The sequence below is a fragment of the Panicum hallii genome, chromosome 2 (genome assembly GCF_002211085.1).
Source record: "Panicum hallii strain FIL2 chromosome 2, PHallii_v3.1, whole genome shotgun sequence".
NCBI classification, from domain to species: Eukaryota; Viridiplantae; Streptophyta; class Magnoliopsida; order Poales; family Poaceae; genus Panicum; species Panicum hallii.
The window spans coordinates 50,584,259-50,592,435 of NC_038043.1; the positions used below are offsets into that span (position 1 = coordinate 50,584,259).

Genomic DNA, 8,177 nt, shown 5'->3' on the forward strand with positions numbered 1-8,177 from the left:
GAAAAAGGTTGAGAGGGATATAAAGGCGGGTGCCGTGTGTGTGGAGGCAGGGCGCCCATGTGGGCCCCGCACCCCAGCTGCTTCGTGTACGTACATGTATGCATACACTTGCGCATGTACATTACATGCCTACTATGCGTATGTCACATACACGTATGCTCTACTAGTTGCTGTCAGAGAAGCAAAGGTCAGGTGGACCTGCGATAATGGTACGGTGGATGTAGGGACACACGGATTGAGCTGCTAGAACCCTAGAACCATTTGAAAGCCTTCCACTGAAAATCAAGGAAACACAAAACGGTAAATAGTTTTGTGATGTACTAGCAAGCTGGTTAGTCTTTTTTTTAAAAAAAACATGTTCGTCCGGGTTCACTCAATATATATATATATATAGTAGTTCATCATTATTTCAGTAATAGACAATGTGTCTAACAATAGCAAAGCATCTATAGTAATAACTTCATCAATTTTGGTATCTACGGAATTGCAGACCATCTACGGTACTCTTAGATGTGCTAACAAGGATAAGTTGCGCATGAATAGGTTTTCAGAGGTAGAGGACTGCATGTGTACATATTTGCTGCATCGTATTGTGTTCTGAAATAACTATAATAATGCGCAGAGTTTTAGTAACTATTATTACTGAAAATATCGCAGGGCAGCGTACATGGTTACTCGCTTTTACGCCTATATTACAATGCGTTGCGAACAATTCTAAAGGTTAGGCCCATTCCTTGTAATTGCTACGAGTAAGAGCAATATATATCAAGAGGTCGCGGACGAGCATGATGGGGACCTGAACGAAGTGTGGCTCACAATGATTTTCGTCACTGATGATAATCACTTTTCTTGTAGTGCACACCTTGTGTAGAGGTAGGGAGGGAGCACATGTGGGTCTCGTACCTCAGCGGGTATGTGTACATACATATATACATACAATCTGCGCATGTACATGCCTTGCCAGCATGCACCTCGATATGTTCTCTCTTCCTGACCAGACAGACAGATATATATGCCACCTATAGTATGGTTCAAGGTAATACCATACCTGATGATGATGTGTCATAGCTGGTAAGTGGAGTGATTTAGAGCTTATGATCGACAATAGCCATGAAATGTTTCTTTAGATTAAGGAAAAGTTAGTTTCATGAAATGTTATTTACAATAAAGTGCGTGGTCCTTTCAAAGACAATTCTTTTTTAGATATATTAAATAAAAAGAGTAAAATACACCGCCGGAGCTTAAACTTGGCTCGGTGTGTCATCCAGATCCCTAAACTTTCAAAATACACATTTAAATCCTTAAACTTGATAATAGTATCACGTGTCACAGCTACTTAAGCTAAATTGAAAGTTATATAATTTGTTCAAATACAAAATATATACATGCAAAAAAAATATAACAAAATTTACTTGCACAAATATGTTCAAATACAAAATATCGGTATAAAAACTTTACAGGAGAAATAAAACTCAGATGACAAAATTTGTAAAAAAATAGAAAATAATAAAATTTGGATGAAATATTGGAAAAAAATATTCAGGCATAAAGTTTTGAAACAAAATTTTGGAGAAAATTTTAAAACTATAATAGTTGAGCATAAAATTTTAAAAATAAAAATTGGCTCCACATGTAAGTTCCACATCAGCATAAGTATTTCAGCTTTATAACTTAGAAATAGTAGTATAATTAGTAAGTTTGTGGATTTGAGTGTGCATTTTGAAAATTTAGGAACCTAGATGACACTACGAGGCATGTTCAAAAACCGGCCGTGCATTTTACTCGAATAAAAATGACTAAAAGGTTTGCATGCCGATGTTTCTCACGATGATCAAGCACATAGTTTGATGGTATTTACTGTTGATCCATTCTCCACCATTCGTGCACGAACAAGCAAACAACCACATGATTGTACCTAGTATTCAATTTGGCCCAAACCTTCAACTTGCCGGGTTCTTGAATTTGGTCCTTCAGCTGCTTGCAATCAACTTGCTTTTAGGTTTTGCAGTCCAAGCACCAAATCAAACTAGAGATCGAGCTTGCAGCTAGGACCTATCTAGGACAGCACACCACTACAGTTTCGTCGCATCTCGTCATGTTTCCTTCGCCCGTCGTGTGTGGTTGCAGCCAGCCGGCCTCGATCGCGTTGGAATTCCACGGTCGCCTAGCTAGTGGTGTACATGCCTGGGCGATCCCGGGCGAGACCGGCCGGACGGGACCCGGCGGAGCACCGCCGGGCTCACGACATGGGCGATCGAGGGGCCGATGGAGCATGCGACGAGGCGCAGGTCGAAGGGTACCACTACCACGCTTTCACGCCCCCGTGGGTGGGGTTGGGGCCGGGGCGCATTCATCGCTGACTGGTACGGGAACGACGACGCGTCGTACGCCGGTGACTGGCTCCGCTCCGTCGTACCGCGAGGGCGCCACCGAAGCTGACGTGCGCGCGCGCGGCCGGGCCCCGCCATGTTGCTGCCCGGCGACTGGGCGGCCGGGCACCGTACGCGTGGGGGTGGCCCTGATCGACGGGGTGCAGCGCGGAGGTGACGACGAGGGGCACGGGGACGTACGGTCGGACGGAGAGGGACCCGGCCGGCCGGACGACCGACCGGAGCGGACGGGGCCTCGTCGCCGTCCCGCGCGCCGTGCGCCGGGTGCTGCTGGCTCGATCGGCTGGCAAATCACCGCGGTAAATTCCGGGGAAAAGAACAGTGGTACGTGGACTGGTGGTGCGGAGACCGACGGCGACGACTACCGGCGGTGGATCGCTTAGCGCTTGGTCTATGCAAATGCAATACTACATCATACTACAAAAAGCGTACCAAATTTCAAAGGGAAAATGTACAACTCCAAACAAGTGAACAACTAAGTTAAAAGACACTGAGCATCTTCAAAAGGCTCGGTAAACTGTTGGACTCGGTAAAAAGAAAAGAAAATGCTCAATCCCCGTTCCAACGGACTCGCCTTCTACCTCGCCTCTGCATCTCGCTCAGCATCGGTCCCTCTCCGCTAGACATCTTTGCCGAGCGCCTGGGACTCGCCATCCCCCTCGCGCGCCATCCCGCCCTCCCGCTCGGCCGGCCTCGTGCCAATTTTTCCTCCCTCACGCCATCCTGCCCGCACACCCACGCCGCTCCCGCGCCCTTGCTCCCTCGCCGCCGCCGCCCCCGCTGCCATGTACGGACCGCTGCATCGCTATTCAACGGCGGCTGGGGCAACCAGATTGTGGAATGGATCCGCAGAGGCTCTTCCCTTTTTTCAGTTTGCGCCAGGAAGGGTGGATCCGGAGGCACATGCCTCCGGGTTGGATCAACCGATGTGCCGCTGGATGCCAGATGATCTGCTCAATGCTGAGCAATTCGACGGGGATGAGCCCTACACTGGTGAGATGCCGGTTGTAATTGTTCAATTTTTTCTTATTGGTTCATTTTGCACGAGTGGCTTATTAGCCTATGAATGGTACTGTTGAAATGCTGGATTGATCTTTGGAAAAATCTGTTGATTAATCTAGAGGCCATGAGCTACTTATTATGTACTTCAGCTCTGCTTGTCATGTTGCATTGACTGGAGAAACATGTGTTTCATCCTTTTTCACCTTAAAAAGAAAATACTTCTGAAACTCGAATCCTAAGTAACCTTTATGTTGTTTCTGAATCCTAAGTAACCAGCATGCAGTTCCTAGCAATGACTTTGTGTGGTACTATGACTTCTGTTGCATAGTCTGCATATATGTCAAGTACCAGCATGCAGTTATTGTATAATAGTCCTTTTAGTGTTTTTTTTCTGAGATAGCAGCATTACTTTCTTATTTCAGTGAGTTCAGTGGGGTGATGTTGAGAGTTACACTAAATTCGCATCATTTAGGCCAACCAATTTAGAGCAATTCAGCTTTCTTTAATGGTACATATACTTGGATCATGAACTGATATAATTTCCTATAAGGTATCATTTGCATTACAAACTGTTAAGAATGATATTATTTTTCTGTGACAGGTGGTACACAATCAGGGTATTTCACTGAGCTCCTAGTCAATGATGTTGAAGAATCTCAAATTCCCACAAATACTAGTGAGCCAACCATCAATGAAGATCATGCAGCAGCCAAGAGTTCTCGGGGTAGAACCAAAAATTTCAGTACTCAGTAGGACAAACTTCTTGCGTCAGCTTGGCTCAATATGGGTATGCATCCTATCAGAGGATTTCTCCAGCCGGATAGCGGAGTGCATCCATCTAATCCTAGTTTAGGATGAGTTTGGGACAAGTTAAGAAATGCTCGATCTGGAGGCGTATGAACACGAGAAGCACACAAGGGTTTAGAGTGTTTCGGGCCGCCGGAGCGTAAAACCCTACGTCCACTGTGTGTTGTATTGCTTGTGAGTTCGTGGAACTTCAGTGTTCGTGAGAGCTTGTGTTCTACCGTGCGCGCTCTTCCTTTTTATAGGCTCAAGGGGAGGGCGTACACTGTGCGGAGTCCCGACATGTGGGCCCGGCGACATATTAAAACGTACACATTGGAGACTTAAATATCTCAGATCCGGAGATCTTCCTTATCAGCCTCCGTGTGTATCCTCCGTCTGGATATAGTCTTGTACCGTCTTGCTAGCATAGGGTCTGCTGTCGCTGACATGCGTAGAGGGAGTCGTGCTGTCGCTGTAGAGTCAGCTCCCGCTGACAGGCGAAGGGGCTATACTGACCTGTCGTGCTGTAGCCTTTGCGCACTGTAGCAGCGCACGCCGTGGCCTTCCTGTAGCAGGTCATAATAACCCTTCGCCCACGCGCGCGGCGCTGTGATGTGACTATACGCCCATCGCCCATGCATGCGGCGCTGTGACGTGACGCGCCGCCTCGGTAACTGGCGGGCTTATCGTGATGTCACCCATACCTGCCCAACGTGTCAGAGGGCAGCCCATGCGCTGTCTCGGGCACGCGCACCCCAACCACCCGCATTTAATACGGTAGTTGGGCTGGCTTATTGCAGAAGGCTGGAGTCCACCGAACACGTGGCGGTGCTGGTTTAGCGGTCGCTTCCTCAGGGGCACGTGGCGGCACGGACCCCCACCCGGTGGGATGGGAGGTCCGGGCCCCCTGGCTGGTCCAGGTGCTCAGGCCCCCTGGGGGTCCGGCTTCTTCACGCGGGGGTCCAAGACCATCCCGCGGTGGTCCGGGCCTGTGGTAGCTGTTCCTAAGCACTTCGTCCTTGCGGGCATGTGGAGGCACCGGACCTGCTAGTACGTGGGGGGAGGTCCGGAGATCGTGCCCCCACTTGTCAGGCCCGAGCCGTACATCCTGTCGCCCAGAAGCTTAGTGCAAGGTTACGGATAACCTCGCGTCCCTCGAGCTGGACACATTAGTAGGAGGTACCCCTATCTGTATTTAACGACAGATCCTATTCAAGAAGTTGATCAATCACAGGGCATATATTGAGCAAGAATACATGACTATTTCCATGCAAACAAAGAGTTCGAGTCAACGCGTACCGAAGTTTCTTTAATGAATCATTGGTCCACCGTACAACATGACGTGAATTTATTTTGTGGATGTGTGTCCAGGATAGAGACTAGGAACCATAGTGGTTCCAGAGTTGATGACAAAGTATACACATTATTTCAGTGATTGATCATTTGTCTCAGTTTATATTTTTCATATTAATTTTGGTTTCAATTGTGCAGATTGCAAATGCATGTGCCCTGTTCAGAGGAGGTTTACCTTGATGCATTGTTGGAATATCCTGAAGGACAAGCCCAAGTGGATGGAGAGGCGGAAGGAAATTGGATGTGCTAAAAAAACAAGCAAAAAGAAGAAACAGAAGACAATGGCTAATTCAAGTCATGCATCAGTGGAACCTGATGGCCCTGATGCCGCCGGTGGTTTTGATGCTCAACAAGCAGGAAGATCGGACGGAAAGAAGAGGGAGAAACAAAAGCTACGGCAGGGTAGAACCATCAAAGCAGTGAACTATCTAATGGCAAAGAAGAAAGAAGCTGACCTTGAGAAAGAGTTGAAGAAAGAAGAGAGGTGCAACAAAACCTTTACCCTACAGGAAAAAAGGATCAAACTGGGTAGAGAAAAGTTTGAGTTTGAGAGAGAGCGGGAAGAGGATAGAATTATTGATTTGGATTTGAGCTCAATGACATATGAACAGCAGAGTATTATGAAGATCGTAAGAATAAGATTCTTGCCAGGTGTTTGAATATCTAGATTTGTGTACTTTTAGATCAGGTTCCGTGATCTTTGGAAGTGATTAAACTGTTATCTTTTTTGGAAGTGATGTTATCTTAATTATGGGTACTATTTATCATATATAGATTTCAGTGACGTGGTCTAGATTTTAAATTATGGGTATTGTTATCTTAATTATCAGGGTAATGTTTATCATATATATGCACTGGACTGCTGCTTGAGATAAAAAATCTTCCTAGCTAGTGTCTTTGTTTCAGAGTTTCAGTTCGTCAGAGTCCTGTTCAACTTCAGGTTTTGTCGCTGCTTTCAGAGTCCTGTTCAAGCTTCTAGCTAGTGTCGCTGTTGAACTCCTTGTTGGAGTCCCTTGTCTTTTGCTTTCTTTTCGGTTCAGTTAGGCAATTAGGTATTGCACAGATCGTTAGGCCAGTATACAATTAGTCTTATTTTGGCAGGAATGTTTATCAGTTACACAGCTTGAGATGGCCAGCGGCGCGGCGTCGCGGGAGATCGCGAGGCGCGGCGCAGCGACCCTTCAGAAGATGACGTGGGTCTTTTTTTTTTTTAATATGGAGAGTTCAGTTTTAGCTAGGGTGTTGGTTACCTCCTAGTTTAGAAGCTTATTTCTTAGCTAGCCTCCAAATCTCTATTTTTAGCTAGGGATATACCTAGTCTTTTGGAGATACTCTAAATCCAACGTCACTTTCATATATACAACTGGAACAACTTGCTTCCATGCATCTATACCCATAACCGTCAAAGTACACTAGAACACCCACTCTGGAAAATTGACAATTGTGGAATGGATGCGTGTTCATATTGGGTAATTTTAGGAGAGGTCCGGTAAGTTGCGTGCCATTTTACACTTGCTTCACGCCTTGACGGGTGACTTTCGCGCACTCCAACATTTTTGGTAATTAAATGTTGGAGTATGCCTCCTTGTGGAGAACAAATGTTCACTTCTGTGCAGGACAAGAAAGGTGCCGTGTTTTTTTTACCTTTCCAAGGTTGCTGCCTGTGTAAGCCGTTGCTTTCACACACGGTTTCACCGCATCATCAAGAATTTTACGCGGTAGCATCTGTCTCTGCCGCATGTTTGGCTATAGCTATTCTTTTACAGGACAAGATGGGTATCAATCACATTTGCTGGCTTTGTGGATCACAAACTAATCTAATTGTGTGATGAGGAACAGTGTGGCATGAGAACCACACACCTTCTTGATCCTAAGTGGGGCTCCTAAATTCCAGCAAAATGCATGAGAGCTCAGCTTCACAAGTCATAACAAATTTCTCATAAAATTAGTTAGTACTATGCAGCTAGCTACCCAATATACCAAACTTTAACTTCAACTAGTTAGTACTATGCAGGATTTACTACTTCTAGATGCTTTACAGTTTTCTTAAGTGAAAAGACATGTCACAATTTTTCATTAGAAGGCCACGACAACCTGTAAACATGTTGGCACTTGGACATCTCTTTCGCCCGTTATGTCTTCCCTTTCTCTTTTGCAGAGAGCAACCTCTCATAGTGCCACTACTGGCCATCGTTCTCACTGGACATACATTATATGTGGAACAAAATTACGGATTATTATGGCTGGAAGTTTAGAGTAAAATCGGAATAGATTCCAGCCTTTCGGATTGGGACTTGACTGTTTTTAACGATGATTAGCTGGCTAGCTCCCAGCATGTCCGGCGTAACCACGCTGTTCAGTGGCGGAACTGAGGAGAAAATTATAGGAGAGCCAGATAAATATATAGAATAGTCAACTTTATCCTCAAACTTTCAGTCAAAACTCAACTTTGTCGCTAAACTTCTAAGACGATCATTTCAGCCATCAAACTCCTCCATCCGGCTCAATTGAGTCCCGCTTCCTACATGGATATGAATGTTGATACCATCCGGTTCACATTGATGAAACTAAATACGTACCATTTTTAAGGAAAGGAGTTGATCCCGAACATATTATTATATATGTGTAAAAGTTTCTTTTTTTAGA

General features: G+C 45.6%; 1 pseudogene; it reads left to right on the forward strand.

Annotated features, from left to right (window-relative positions):
• Positions 1–3,275: 3,275 nt before the first annotated feature.
• LOC112879440 lies at positions 3,276–6,198 on the forward strand (annotated as a pseudogene).
• The last annotated feature ends 1,979 nt before the right edge of the window (positions 6,199–8,177 follow it).